Source organism: Balaenoptera borealis (genome assembly GCF_965194805.1).
Source record: "Balaenoptera borealis genome assembly, chromosome: 12".
In the NCBI taxonomy this organism is placed as follows: Eukaryota; Metazoa; Chordata; class Mammalia; order Artiodactyla; family Balaenopteridae; genus Balaenoptera; species Balaenoptera borealis.
The window spans coordinates 107,655,982-107,668,357 of NC_138869.1; the positions used below are offsets into that span (position 1 = coordinate 107,655,982).

The 12,376-nt window shown below is 47.4% G+C and overlaps 1 protein-coding gene across 16 annotated transcripts in view; it reads left to right on the forward strand.

The window, feature by feature from the left end:
* MYLK4 (myosin light chain kinase family member 4) overlaps nucleotides 1–12,376 on the forward strand; it is a 93,878-nt gene that overhangs the window by 27,005 nt on the left and 54,497 nt on the right. For 2 of the 16 annotated variants that reach the window (XM_082345674.1, XM_082345668.1), the window contains exon 1: nucleotides 5,136–5,305. The exons of the other annotated variants lie outside the window; for them this stretch is intronic. The gene's annotated coding sequence lies outside the window, so the exon portion shown is untranslated. Of the gene's footprint in view, nucleotides 1–5,135; nucleotides 5,306–12,376 lie in introns of those variants that run through there. 16 annotated transcript variants of the gene reach the window in all.

The following is a 12,376-nucleotide window of genomic DNA, read 5'->3' on the forward strand; positions in this document are numbered from 1 at the left end:
GGATTTATGCTTCAAACTAGGGTCTATGTATTTACCTGTTTTATTTAACAAACATGTAAATGGCCCTCACTGTGTGCCAGATCCTGTTTTAGGCACTTTACGGATATGAACTCATGTAAACCTTGTGGGCACTACTTTGATCAGCTCTAAGGATGATAGTGAGGGTCACTAGCCCTTATGTTGTGTTTGTCACGCTCCCGGCGCTGCACTGAGCACTTCTCATCCCCGTTAATCCTCACAATGATCCCATGAATTTGGTATAATTATCATCTCTGTTTTGCAGATGAGTAAACTGAGGTCAGGAACTTGCCCAAAGTTATGCAACTATATACCACGATACCTCTTTTTGAATGGATTAGTTAGCCCAACACATGAAGCAGAGAACTAGGGTTATTTGTAGACCATTTAACTGGAATTTATTTTTCAGAAATTAAACATTAAGTATTTGAAAACCACCTCTGATGAATTTTCTAAGGACAGTTTGTATTATCTTCACATTATCTGAAATACATTTCACCTTTGGTGATTGTTTTGTTTGGTTGTTCTGTTCCGTAAGGCAGGGGTCCCCAACCCCCGGGCCACGGCCCAGTACCAGTCAGTGGCCTGCTAGGAACTGGGCCGCACAGGAGGAGGTGGGGGGAGGGGCGGGCGAGCGAAGCTCCATCTGTATTTACAGCCGCTCCCCATCGCTCGCATTGCCGCCTGAGCTCCACCTCCTGTCAGCATTATGGTGAGTTGTATAATTATTTCATTATATATTACAATGCAATAGCAATAGAAATAAAGTGCACAGTAAATGTAATGCGCTTGAATCATCCCCAAACCATCCCCCCTCCCCGCCCCCTCGTCTGTGGAAAAATTGTCTTCCACGAAACTGGTCCCTGGTGCCAAGGAGGTTGGAGACCACTGCCTTAATGCCAACGCAGCCAGACTGGGTAGATAGATAAACACGGGCTAGTTTCTTTTTCTCAGCAAATTGAGTCTCTTCTCTGGAACCAATGTAACAGTGACCTCCAGTGGGAAGAAGTTACAAAAGTTACTGCAGCCCTGCCATGAGGCCAGAGCAGCTCTGGGTAACCCAGTTGGTTTTTAAAAATTGTTTAAGTAATTATTTAATTGAAGTATAGTTTGATTTACAATATTAACTTCAGATGTACAACATAGTGATTCAATGTTTTTATAGACTATACTCCATTTAAAGTTATTACAAAATAGTGGCTATATTTCTCTGTGCTGTACAATATATCCTTGTTGCTTATCTGTTTTATACATAGTAGTTTGTTAATTCCATACCCCTTATTTGCCCCTCCCCCTTCTCCCTCCCCTTTCATAACCACTAGTTTGTTTTCTATGTCTGAGAGTCTGTTTCTGTTTTGCATATCCATTCATTTGTATTATTTTTTTAGATCCCACATATAAGTGATATCATACAGCATTTGTCATTCTCTGACTTATTTCACTAAGCATAATACCCTCTAGGTCCATCCATGTTGTTTCAAATGGCATTATTTCATTCTTTTTTAAAGCTGAGTGATACTCCATTGCATATATATACTACATCCTCTTTACCCATTCATCTCTTAAGGGACACTTGGGTTGCTTCCATATCTTGGCTATTGTAAAAATAATGCAATTATGAACATTGGGGTGCATGTATCTTTTCGAATTAGTGTTTTTGTTTTCTTTGGCTATATACCCAGGAGTGGGATTACAGGATCATATGGTAGCTATATTTTTAGCTTTTTGAGGAATCTCCATACTGTTTCCCACAGTGGCTGCACCAGTTTACATTCTCACCCTTCCAATTGTTGAAACCAATGTCTTGAGGCTGCCATCAGCCTGTTCTCAGCCTGTGATTCCTGGACAGAGGAGAAGCCAGGAAACAAAACATTGGAACTAATGATTTTCTCAAACATATAATAAGGCTGCAAAATTATAAACTAAATGCTGTTTGTCAGCATGCCATAAGATACTTAATTTGTTTGTTATACAATACACGACAGTTTCTATATTCTCTGTACTTTATTAATCATAGTTGAGTCCTGCCTATTGATTGGAATTGAGTTTCCACTAAAGATAGTGGACGATGGATCAGGAAGGTGGATAATCCAGGGCTATCTTGTTCAGCTTTTACAGTAGAATTGATACGTGGTATTTTTGCAGGTGCTTGTACTTAATAGTGAGGAGCTACAAGGTGAGCCGTTTTTACTGTGCACATAGTTTAGTGTAAGACCACAAGCTTGGATTTCATTTCTGCCTTTTGCTGCCTTTATGACACCGAGCATATTATTCGGCCTCTCTCACCTACTTCCTCATCTGGGGTTAACAATACCGACCCCACAGGGTTGTTGTGTGAAGTAGTTAATGCGGTGCTTGGCATAGAGAGAGGGCACCACAGACAAAGCAGTAAACGTTTATTCTTAGCAGCAGCTGAGCCTTTACGCAGCAGTGGCGTCTCTTCTGTGGCCTGACCTCTTTCCTACTGAGAGCCCCGCACTCCAGTTCCCGAGGGACATTTCCCCTCTCCTGTCTTTCCACCCAGAATTTCCTTCCAGGTTTCCTGGTGACTGGGTTGGAAACCTCAGTGATCTTGACCTCACTGTCTTGTACTATTGACCCTTCCTTCCACTGTCACATCCTGTCAAACACCAAATTCTGGATGTGACTTCTTGAAAGGTTTCTGACATCTGGGATGATGGCAAAATGGGTTAGTATTTCTCTCACTGTCATCCAAGGATGTGTACAGATAAGATGCGTGATCTTCAGAGATCCCAAGGCAGAGAACAGCACTCCATCCAGGCCGCACGAATCCCCTCTCAAGAGGCCCAGCTATTCACAGGACCGTAATGGGAACATGACTTGGAAAATCACCAAATGCTTAATGGTGGGGTTGTGTTATTTGAAAAACACAGAAAGATTTAGCAACGTGGGCTTAATAGAACATGAGAGAAAGCAGGACTATTTATTTTATTGAACATGGTTTCCACCATGACATGGGAGCGGGGCAGTGCACAGTAGTTCAAGCCTGACGTAGTTAGAGTTTACAAAGATTTACAAACCCTCAGATTAGAACAGTTATGGTCACCGGTGTGATAAAAGGGCAGGAGGGGTTCCACTGGTGTCCCGTCAGGAACCTTCGTCTCTCTTTTTTTTTTTTTTAACAGTTTATTTAAGACGGAAGCAAGGCAGAAATACACGGAGAGAAAGGATATGGGTGTCCTCTCTAATGAGGAGTACCGTGAAAGGGTGATTTAAATCACATGTAGGACGGGTCTTCTGGGTCTTTGTTTACCTTTAGCCAATTATCTTGTTTCTTTTTTCACAGCTGACCAGTCCTAGACCCTCCCCAAGATGCGAGTGCAGCTTTTTTTTTTAGAAATTCACGTTCTTTTATTTATTTATTTATTTATTTATGACTGTGTTCAGTCTTCATTTCTGTGTGAGGGCTTTCTCTAGTTGCGGCAAGTGGGGACCACTCTTCATCGCGGTGCGCGGGCCTCTCACCATCGCGGCCTCTCTTGTTGCGGAGCACAGGCTCCAGACGCGCAGGCTCAGTAATTGTGGCTCACGGGCCCAGTTGCTCCGTGGCATGTGGGATCTTCCCATACCAGGGCTCGAACCCGTGTCCCCTGCATTGGCAGGCAGATTCTCAACCACTGCGCCACCAGGGAAGCCCAACCTTCGTCTCTTGATATTTCAAATGGTGATTGACCAGACCCCACTGAGCCAGCTGTTGAACACCCTGCGGGAAGCTGCATTCTCCGCCTCCCCACCCTCTGTCCCTGGTCCCAAGCTCAGTGGGCCACACAGAGTTTATTACAGAGCTGTGTATTCTGATGCAGTTATCTGGGGATTAAAGGGAAGAGGGGACAGTCACCTGTCATGATGTCTGAAGCGTCAGCTTGTCTCAGCAGATGATGACCTAAGCTGAAGCCCATCAGCCCATTTCCCGTTATTCTATTTTAATATTATGTGTTTGCACAATCAACATCATCTTACGTGGGATTATTAATATTATTCCCCAACACATAATATTGGAAATTCTCAATGCACGTTAGAACATTAAAGGCTCTGAGAGGTTCCGCTGCTAAAACAACAACAACAAAGCCGTTTTTAACCAGGCACATGGGAAGCATTCAATAAATGTTAACTCATATCTGAAATGTTATTAGTATTATTTATCCTAAGAGCTTTCAGAGTTTATTTGACCACTGAAGTCTCTGTTTCCTGACTCATATCCATATCGCAGGGTGCCGCCAGGTGCACCTGCGGGAAGGCTGGTTTAGAGAAAACCGATTATTGACTTGGGTATCAGAGACCCAGATTCAAGTTCCCGTGGGAGCCCTTACCAGCTGTGTGACCTGAGTCTCCATCCGTGGTTCACCAAAGTGGTGTAATGATGCCAACCTCGCAGGAGAAGTTTAGGATGAAATGAGCTAATCCACCTGTTAGCAAGTGGCTTGGTGCCTGGTGCAGAGATGTGACCCAAATGTAACTTCTGTTCCCACTTTTTTACCTTTCACCACACCTTTCCTCATTCTCTCTCCTCTCCTGTGCCCTTTGGGATCCTTCTGTCCTTCAAGGTCAGATTCAAATCCCAGCACAGTTGATTCTAATCCGACCTCCCCAGTTTGCACTGACTACGTCATCCTTTAAGTACACCGTTTAAATACCCTGTGCCATTTGTGTGGGTAGTTTTGATGCCCTTTCTGGTAGTTACTCAGGTTTGGCCTCTGCTCCTAAAAAGCTGGGGCTCCTTCCCCATGGGGATCGTTCCCTGTATTTCTTTGTATCCTTCACAGCACCTGTATTACGCGTGTCCATTTTCATTTGTGTTCTAGTTATTACCAGCACAGTTTAGGGACAGTTTCGTATTTTAAGCCTTTGAAGTGAGGATAATTATTAGTATACTTATTTCAAATATTCAAACAAAGTAATGAGTAGGGTGAAGCTCCAAATAGCAGAATATTTGGAATAATATTGGTGTTGGAATTTTCCCCACGAGTTCCAAGAGGATGTGCTTGAATGAAATTTTCATCATTTCTAGACTGTCAGAGTCGACTTTGAGAGGTCAGTGTGATCTGATATACCCGGGCTTTCTTCATTTACCCAGGGATCAGAGTGTCCGTAGTAACAGGACACCTGTAGCTCTGGCTGCCTTCTGCCTCTTTCTCTCAAGTCAAAATTTGTCTATCAGCTTGTTCTCTGAAATGGCTCTCATAAAATTGAGTGAAACGTGTTTACAATTATGGCCAAGAGGCATTGTATACATTCTGCAGTCCATTTTGAGATTATCCAAGAAAGAGTAAGTTAATCTGAACATAGTTTTCATTTGTTTGTTTCTTTTATGTATTCTAATCTTTGACAGTTGCTGTTTTACGTGTGATGAAGATGGTCATTCACCACAAACTGGACTTTTTTTTTACTCAAAGAGTGGTCCATGGCTCTCCAGCATCACCTGGGAGCTGGTTAGAGATGCAGACTATCAGGTCCCACCCAGACCTGCTGGGTAGGAATCTGCATCTGAACAAGGTTCCTGCTCATGTGCGCATTAAAGCGTAAGAAACAGTAGAATGTTTGTTATCTTCTGCAATTGAAAAATGAAGGGTTAATTAAAGTTTAGTGTAAAAAAATGCTGAAAGAAAAACATTTACTACCACAGTTGTGAATAATGCTTACATATTATATACATACAAACATATCCAGAATGCCAGTGTATATGTGTGTATATATGTGTGTGTGTGTGTGTGTGTGTGTGTGTGTGTGTGTATAGTGTATATATTCTTCCAGGAGTTTGTCAGGCTGTTTCTTGGGAACCAGGCAAAATCCTTTCTTGAACATTTTAAGAGCATATTTTCCTTGATAAAATAAATATGTCTAATAATAGTTCTTTCCATTAGATTTCCCAGCAGACAAAATACAAAACTTGTACTGTGGCCAGTTAGATAAGCTGGGGTGAGGGACGTGTGAGGTGCTGGGCGTGGCCTGTCTCCCTGTGAAGGTCACTGGGCCTCTCAGATGGGTCTGGACCCCGAGCTCCTCGCCCATTTGAAAGGTGGGGGCCCGTGATGAGCCACTGCGTCATGGAAAGTCCTTGGTCTGCCCTTGTCTGTGAAGCAGCAGGTGGTCTAATTGAAAGTGTGCTGAGTAAAGGGGTAATCTGTGAGATTCATCTTGTGACTGAGTCCCTCTTGCGGGCTTTCTAGTGTGTAGACATGAGCACGTGTGTGCGGAGCGGCTGGATCCATTGCGTCTACTTAGGACGGCACTGCTTGCGAAGCTCCCGGGGTCAAGAGGAAAGGTCACTGTGTCTGGAGCTCGTGGGTCCATCCGGGCTGGGCTCCTCACTTTGGATGAGTGACCTTGACTTTGAGCGAGCTGGGTGGCCCTCTGATATTTGTTTATCCAGGACAGCATCTCTCAAACTCTCCTGCGGGTGAGCACCAGCTGGATGCTTGGCAAACGCAGATCCCAGGTCCCTAAAGCCACTGCAGCGGAGTCCCCATGAGGGAATGTGTGCTTCTAACGGCCGTCCGGGGATTGTTGGGAGAAGTGCGGTCGGCTGGGCCCCTTCTAGGGACTCCATCTGACTCCTGCCTGGCTCACTCTCCTCTCTCGGAACTTGTTATAACTGGCAACTAAAAAGATGATAATGCGTCTTTGCTGGGGGTTGGTTAGGCCATAAAAAATATATTAAACTTGAAATATTTGATCTCTCTGTGCGATGAGTACTCATCACCCACCTCTTCTAACTAAGTTAGTCTTGTGACCACTCGGGTTTCCTCATCTGTGGAATAAGGCTGATCACAACACACGTGTTAGAAGGTTCTCGGTTCTGAGAGTTACATGAATGTTGGCTGATGTCACCGAGTTTCTTGCCCCTCCAGTGCTCGTTTGGTCTCTGGGGATTATGAATTCATGGGAAACTGTGGCAACGCTAGTTTAGGTATATATTTCCGTTCCCACCATAACTCTTTTATCTTTGCGTCAGTTGTATCAATAAATGTTTTGTGGGATTAGTTGGGGTAGCAAAAGAGGTTTCACGAGGGTAAAACCAACAGATTAAAAATCATCTTAACAGAAGGAAGATGTTACACAAGGTTTGAAGAAGAAATGACAGTCCTGTTGCCATGCGTCCCAGCAGGAAGGGCCCGTTTCTGTGAAGAATTGCAATAAAGTGGACCTTCCTTGAATCGACTTGAGAACCTGAATGAAATCCAACCCGAGAGTTCTTACTAAACGAGTCCACAAATAGATGGAGAGAGCACATGGGGACAGGGTTGGTCAAGGGAGGGTGTGAGTGAAGGAATGTTTGGGAGGAACAGCCAAGCGTAGATGGAGAGAAGGCCAAGCTTTTTGCAGCCCGAGGTCACTTTGAGCAGCAATGAAGCACCAGTGCAGTCCCTTTGGCCATTCTTGCAAAACCCGCTCGATTTCCAGTTTTAGGGCCTTAGCTAGCAGCAGAGTCAGTTCCCCTCCCAGAATGCTGGCCCACACCTGCCCTAGGTGCTGGTGGCCTCGGGGTTCCCTCAGCACGGCTGGCACAGAACAGCAGTCCTAGGGCGCTTTGGAGCTGGCAGCAAACTCTGTCAAGGCCAGGGCCCAGCTCAGATGGTTGCTCAGAATGTGGGACCCAGGTGGGAACATCTGTGACCAGAAATGCAAGGACTTGTACCGTGCTGCTCAGGCGAAGTGGAAGAATTTACTAAATGCCTCCCGAGTGCCCAGATACCCCCTAGGATCCACAGAGGAGGACAAAGAAACGCCCGTCATGTTAGCTGTCGGACCTACAGTGATTGCCGCGGCTTGCTCAGCGGGTGGCACGGGGGTTAGTGACGTGGCTCTCCTGAGGGCTGCTGGGCAGATACACCCAGACTGTGTAGAAAACGCTTAGCGCTGTGCCCGGTACACAGCGAGTGCTCAGCAAACGGCGATGTCACTCCTGTTCCTATCACTCTAGAAGCTCATCATCTAGTTGAGGGTGAAATGTTGGCTTGTATGAATCTGGAAGAAAACAAGATGGGCAGTTCAAGCGTGGTTCTTGCGGACAGTAATTCTCCAAGAATGGGAATTCTGGCTGACTTCCTGGGACAGTCCTGCAAATGGGCCCGTTTAGGGCTTTCTCTGCTGTCACTTAGGTGAGCAGAGTGGGTCACTCCAGGCTGTCAGGTGGGTGCCTGCTGACCCCTCACTGCTGTAGGAGGGTCACATCACGGCCAGCTATCTCGATGGTCACCCTGTCTTTGCTGCCACTTTTCTTGGCCGATCCCCTTAAAAGGCTAACTTCAGAGCCGCATCTCCAGGTCCTTTTGGAATAAAAGATAAAATAGGTACATAGAACTGAACTCACAGAGTCTGGCATTCATCCATCTCACTGATATTCCCTGAGCACCCAGTGGGTGTGTGTGTGGGGGGGGCGGTGAGGCCGGACACCGTGGTGAGAAGCACGGGGCTCCCCTCTCCCCCGCAGCCTTACAGAGAAGCCAGGCAATGGAAGGGGTGCAGAGGGCTGAGAGCAGGGCAGATGCAGGGGGTTTCCCTAATCTGTGGGAGTAGGGAAGGCCTCTTAAGCTCACACCTGAAGCGTGGGCAGGAACAGAGCCAGGGCAGCATACAGGAGGAGCCCAATAAAGGCTCAGAGTGAAGGAGGGAGGAAGGCAGTGGGAGATGGAAAAGATGCCCTTGCAGACTGACCGGCCAGAGCCGAGACAGGGGTACCTCTGGGCTGGCTGCAGAGCCGATACCAAGGGGGGCCCGTTTCCACCCCTTGGTCAGGCCCACTTCCTGCTAATACCCCTGCCATTATTTTATCACCCCCGAAAGCTAATTCTGGTAGTTCTCGGCCTCGTTCCTAGGACTTCTTAGAAATGAGATTATACTTGGTGCCATTTCCCTTCCTTCTGAAGTTACTATTGCTATATTTTTAGCATGTTTTAGGGGAGTAAAAAGAATTACTTACCTCTAGTTTTCCATATAACCACTTCTGATGACTACCCCTTAAATACTCTTTTTCCAGGCTGTCCAGACTGAATTAGCTTTTCTGTGAGAAAAGGTCTTTCGTGGTTTATAAATTTTAATGCAGGACGCTAACTGCCAGGATATTTTTGGACCACGACCAGGGCTTTAACCAACCTCCCTTAACGATGAAACGAGTCAGGCCTGCGCGGCACCTGGACACAGTGGCTCTTTCATCATCCACGTTCAAAGTCATGACACCTCCTGGCTTAACCTCAGGATGTCAAGAATTTTCTTTTAAAACCTGTTTCCTGGAAATAGGTCTTTGCTGTGCCAATGGATAATTTTTCACTTCATATTTTTTTAAGGTGCATAAATTCTATTTTTTTCCCCTTGCAAAAAAAAAAAACCAAAAAAAAAAAAAAAAGCAGCGTATGTGGGGGGCACGGTAAGAGTCTCCTTTGTATGAAATAGTACAGGCCATCCCTGTCCTGGATTTTTAAATATTTCATTAGCAGCTGGGGACTCTTACACTGCCCCATTCATTCCCTGCTCCTCCTCAGACACTGGACTGATTATTTTGATTATAAGTGCTGAGTAAGAGAATGTGGCCTGAGAATTAGCCTCTTAAGTAAATGCCAGAGCCTTTAACCACGGAGGGACCTGCTTCTGTGGCTATTTAGAGTTCTTTAGTCGATGTGCAGTTAAGGAAAGCTGGGTGTTTGAGACTTGACCCCTTCCTCTGTTTTCTCGCCCTTTCTCCGCCCGTCCTCCTGGGCTAGAGGGTCACACCAGGCTGGCAAAGTCCTGTGGTACAAAGTTTTCCAAACTGCTCCCCCCAGGGCAGTAGATTTGTGGGGACATCCTTCCATGTGCCCGGTGGCCTGACATCCTGGCCAGCCGACGACGCTTACGGGAGAAGAAGTCCCTTTCGTGGGCTCAGCCCCGAGGTGGAGAGCTCAACCACAACTGGCTCTCAGCCCACCTTCCTCCCCCCCCAACCCCGGCAGCTTTGCTCAGCGTGTGAAGCACACACCGTGGATGTCTCGCTGGCACGACGAGCTTTGTTCTTAGCCAGCTGACCACTCATTCCTGTTGAACTGCTGAGAGTTTATTCCTAAGACTCCAAATAAAATAACGCATTTGCGAAAGACTGTGGTGGGTTTCCTGGGAAGGCGGTGCTCGAGAGGGGAGGAGAGGAGGCATCTGAAGGTTGCCGACCGCGTCCCCACCTGGACACCTGGACGAGGTAAAGCTGCTTGGCCCGGAGCTCCTGCTGGGAGCAGTTGCTCCAGTGACCCTTCTCGGTTACGTCAATGAAAAATCACAGAGACCACTGCCCCGGGGTAGGTTTTAATAGGCTCCTTTGTAGTTTGTCAAAAACTGCTTTCCCAGGGGTCTTGGTACTAAACGCTCAAAAATGCCCCGGAGGAGGGAACAAAATGAGGCCTTCAGCGTCTGCCCAGGAGGTTCAGAGTCACTAAGACACATCCGATGAACTGAGCCCACAGTCCAGACAGGGTCCCAAGAGGCCTAACGAGGGCGTCTGGCCCAGGGCTGCAGGCAGGGGCTCGGGCAGGGCTGCCAAATAAAGTTCAGGACCTCAGTGAAATTTGAATTTCAGAGAAATAATGCATCGTTTTTAGCGTAAGTATGTCCATGTAATATTTGGGACATACTTATACTCAGAAGTTACTCGTTGCTTCTCTGAAATCCACATTTCACGGGCCTCCTGTCTTTTCAGTTACATTGTAGCAGTGCACAGCCTGTGAACAGGCTGCCCACGAGGTGCTTTGTGACGGTGGCCGTGAGCTGACCCTGGAACCCGGGAGCCGGGTGTGGGCACAGCTGGTGGGCTGGAAACGGAGGGAGTGGAGGCGCCCGTGCCCACTGCTGGGGCACCGGTGTCCTTACAGATCTGGGTGCTGTCACAGCCCAGCAGAAGGCAGGGACAGAGGCGGAGCTCAGACACCGGGGGCCTGCGGGCACCATGGGTGGTCTCTCGCCTGGGTTGCGGGGTTGCAGAGAGTGGCTGACTGGGAGGCGGGGGCTTGACAGATTGATTTGAAAGTCAAGAAGAAGGAGATGTGACTGTCCTGGGTTTCCACGCTGGTGAAGAGAAGCCGGCCGGGTACAGAGGACTTTTGGTCACCGTGATAACCAGAATGGAAGAGAAATGCATTGGAGGGCCCCCCGCTTGGTTCTGGAGTCCCCCCCCGCTTGGTTCTGGAGTCCCAGCCTAACCTGGTGGGAAAGTCACAGGTAGAAGAAGGGGCCCAGCAGGCTGGGTAAGACGGGAGGTGGCAGGTGAGGATGGAAAGGCAGGCGGGCTCAAGGCCCCGAGGTCCTGATAAAGGGCTTAAATCTCCTCAAGGCTGCGATTGCCAAACTTTCTTATTTTTAAGCTCTTCCTTCAAACAATACAGGATGAGTTAAATTAAAGAGATACAAGTGGCCCCTCCAGACTGGTGGGGTGCAAACCTCCCTTCTGCAGAGAGCAGTAAGGTTTCACTGACTCCCCACGCCCTACGTACGAAGACCGTCTTCCCACAGCCTAGGACCACTGCCTGGTGTCCGATGCCCCTTGTGGGGACCTTGTTGTTCAAACTGCGGTACCTGGTTACCTTTAGAAGCAGAGATCTGGGCTCTGCTACTTACTACCCAAGTGACGTTGGAGTCACCGCAGAACCTTTCTGAGCCTCAGTTTACCTGTGTAGAAGGGAGGGGACATGAGCACTTAGCGGACTAAACAAGGGCAGCCAGGCCGTGGTGAGTCCTCAGAAAGTGGTTGCTATTAATGATAATAACGATGAGATGCGACCCAATCACTCCAGACCTATGAAATCAAATTTCTAATAGTCCTGCTTAAGTGATTCTTAGGATTCTAAAATTTTGGGAACACAGACTTTGTTTTCAGTGAAAGAATGCCTGACCTCTGGGGGTTTCCTGCCCACCGATGTGGAGGGCTGTGCTCTGAGGCTCTGGGGGAGAAGGGGGAGCTCTCCAGTGGCCCCGCCCCCCGACCTTGGGCAGCCCCTTTCCTGGCATGTCCCCCTTCTTAGTTTCCATTTTTACCCCAAAATCCTTGTAGGGTTTCCAGTGTCTTGCTTCTTCCTTGGGGCCAGAATCGTAGGGAAACAGAATCCAAACGCCTGTGTTTGAGGTTGTGTTGGACCCATTTCGTTTTAAAGGGCAGCGGCCTTTGACTTTGAGTTAGTTAATGGGGACAGTTCTTCAAGATTGATGAAGGTCGACCAGAAAGAGCAAATTCTCCAAGCTCTGGGGCTGCCACCCATCTGCCCACATCTATGTTCTCTGAAGCCCCACAGGGACTCTACAAGGACCCCATTTCAGAGGACAACAGCCTGTGACATGTTTACAACTCAAAGTATCATGAAAGTGGTCTCTCCTGCCACAAGGT